The sequence below is a fragment of the Camelina sativa genome, chromosome 3 (genome assembly GCF_000633955.1).
Source record: "Camelina sativa cultivar DH55 chromosome 3, Cs, whole genome shotgun sequence".
NCBI classification, from domain to species: Eukaryota; Viridiplantae; Streptophyta; class Magnoliopsida; order Brassicales; family Brassicaceae; genus Camelina; species Camelina sativa.
The window spans coordinates 12906177-12909710 of NC_025687.1; positions in this window are offsets into that span (position 1 = coordinate 12906177).

The window sequence follows — 3534 nt, forward strand, 5'->3', positions numbered from 1 at the left end:
AAGAACACCAGAGAGGACGAGGTCGGAGGATAAACACCAGAAGAAGAACACCGGAAGAAGAAGATGGGAAGAAGAATATCGGAAGAAGAAGATCGGAAAAGGATTAGNTAGTTAAACTAGATCGACCAGGACTATCGAGTAACTCCTCCAAAGTCAGGTTGTTGAGACGTTGGGACATGACTGTAGACGAGGAAAGCGCGGGTTAGGACGCAGGAATTTCAGGATCCGCCGCAGAGGCACCATGCATGGGAGATGGTGAAGGCGTATTATATGGAGGCGTGACAGGCAGGTGCTGCGAGGTTGGACGGCGGCTATTCTGAGAACCGGAGTTTGGGTTGTGAGAACTGGAGGCACCGGAGGTTGGACGGCGACGATTAGAAGCAGTGGGAGAGGGATTTGAAGTAGTGGGAGTGGCTAAACCTTGATCCGACAGGAATCTTGTGTAATCGTTGCCTCCAAACATCTAGAAAGAAATAAAATGGACATCTAAATCAAAACGAAAGGATAGATCGAAAGCAAAATGAAATCGAAACAAGAACGAAATCGAAATAAAATCAAATCAAAAGTAGAGAAGAAGAAATCATATGCGAGAAGATTTACCTTTCAGATCTAGAGAGGATAACGGAGAGGACGAGGTCGGAAGAAGAACACTGAAAGAAGAATACCGGAGAGTACGAGGTCGGAAGAAGAACACCAGAGAGGACGAGGTCGGAGGAGAAACACCGGAAGAAGAAGATGGGAAGAAGAATATTGGAAGAAGAAGATCGGAAAAGGATTAGGGTTCGATCGAAAGAGAAAGAGAATTAGCGTTTAGGGTTTGACGGCGAGTGTTTTGGGTTTGAGCAAGCTCAAACCACGATTGGTCTTGTATATATAAACTTTTTAAAGCGTCGCAAAGCCCTAGCAATATTTGCGAGGGATTACCTAGGCTACCTCGCAATTCCCTCGCAATAAACTTAAATTGCGAGGGATTAGCTAGGATTCCTCGTAATTCCCTCGCAACATTTGAGTGTCTAGGGTTTACAATTTTGCGAGGGATTAACAAGAAATACTCGCAAATCCCTCGCAATGTATCTAGGGTTTTTAATTTTGCGAAGGATTAACCAGGACCCTCGCAAATCCCTCGCAATGTTTAAAGTTGCGAGGGATTAGCTAAGAACCCTCATATTCCTCGTAATTCTCTCGCAACGTTTGAGTATCTAGGGTTTTTAATTTTGCGAATGATTAATAAGGACACCTCGCAATTCCCTCGCAATGTTAAAACTTGCGAGGGATTAGCTAGGAACACTCATATTTCCCTCGCAATCTTTGCGTGTCTAGGGTTTACGATTTTGCGAGAGATTAGCTAGGATCCCTCGCAAATCCCTCGTTTATAATATTTAGGGTATTGAGTATTGCTAGGGATTAACGACCATTTTGCGAGGGATTTGCGAGGATTTCCTCGCAAGTACAACGCAAATCCATCGCAAAACTATAAATATGTTTTATAAAAAAAAAATATGAAAATATACAATTGTGCTCATTCGGATTTATTTTCTAATCTATTAGAAATTACATTATCATCATTAGAATCTTCTCCAATATCAGACACTTTGAATTCTTATAATTCACCTCTTCTACTTTAGGGTTTAGTAGATCATCATGTTAGTTGATGATCAAGTTGTGGTGCAACAACAATATTTGCGAAATTTCCATTCCAAACATATCAATAGAAGATGTACATCCACATTGATACACAAAAATCCATTGCAATGTGTAAAAGCTTAGGGTTCAAGCATTTAGTGTTTAGGGTATAGAATTTGCGAGGGATTAACGACCATTTTGCGAGGGCAAGCCAACAATCCCTTGCAAGTCAGTCTCAAATCCCTCGCTAATATTTTTATTCGTTATTCCCTCGCAATTTGCGAGGGATTAACGACCATTTTGCGAGGGAGTGCTAGAACTCCCTCGCAATTCCAACGCAAATCCATCGCAAATTGATAAATATTTTTTTTTAAAAAAACAACAAAAAGTACAATTGCTCAATCAGATTCATTTTCTGAACTACTAGAAATTACATTATCATCATTAGAATCTTCTCCATCATCGGACTCTTCAAATTCGTCTAATTCACCCTCTTCTTCGGAAACATCATCAACATCTTCAACTTGCCTGTTTTGTGGATCAATGTGGATAACATCTTCTGTTGACATGTTTGGAATGGAAATTTCACCGACTCTTTCTTGTTGCAACACGACTTGATCATCAACTAACCCGATTATACGGCCTCGAGGATTAACTTTAATGACTGATAACCACATTTCACGTCTTGGCCTTAAACGAGGATAGGGCAGAAAGCTCACTTGTTGTGCTTGTGATGCTAGGATGAAAGGATCAAATTTGGAGTACGATCTGTTCGCATTCACATCAACAACTCCCCAATTATTTACTCGCACGCCTCGGGCCGATGGATCGTACCAGTTACACTTAAAAAGTACGCATCTCAGATTCAGAAGGCCTGGATAATCAACTTCCAATATTTGTTGCAAAACGCCATAGAAATCGATATCACCAGCTTGTACATAGATTCCATAATTTGCTGTAGCTTTGCGACTTCCGTGTGCGTACGTATGAAAAGTATAACCGCGAGTAAAGTACATCGGAGCAGTGGTGATCTTCGCTCTTGGTTCCTGAACAAGCTCATGCAACCAAAGAGGCAAGGGTTCATTTCCACATCCATTCTGAACCTATATAAACGAATAAGATATTAGACCATAAGTTTATTTAACTTAAAAATTATAATACATATAGTTAATTTAAATTTATTTCATACATATACTTACATAGTATTTTAACCAATTAGCGAAATCCCGCTCTTTGTAGGCCTCATAGTCAGATTCTTCTAAATTAGGATATGCTTCACGAATCTGCATTTCAAAAAGTCTAAAAAAATAGAGATTTGTTAGTTCGTTATCTTATAAAATATAATTAATTTTAGTTTTTAAACAAGAATACCTTTCAAAAGGTTGAACGTAATCTAGATTCCTCAATATGTAATTGTGAGCTGCTCGACAATAGCTATGATCTTCCCACCAAACTTCCTTTATCTTTCCAGCAAGTCTTCCTAATTGAGTAAAGATATCTGGAACATCAGGAACATTATATGTAGGTGCAACGCCTCCGTCATCATATCGTCGAGTACGTGTTTTTTTGGTTCTCACGGTGGGGCTAAAGTAGTATGATGTGAAGTGAGACGTTTCCTCTGTTAAACTCCCGGCGACTATTGATCCCTCAACTCTGGCAAGATTTTTGGCCTTTCCTTTGAGAGCTTTCATAAACCGTTCAAAAGGATACATCCAGCGAAATTGCACTGGGCCACCAAGATCAGCTTCATGTGGTAGATGGACTGGAAGATGTTCCATCACGTCAAAAAAAGCAGGGGGAAAGATTTTCTCCAAGTTACAAATTAACACTGGAATATTATCTCGTAACTGCTGTATGACTTCACTGGTCAATGTTCTAGTGCATAAGTCCCGGAAAAAAACTCCGATACCT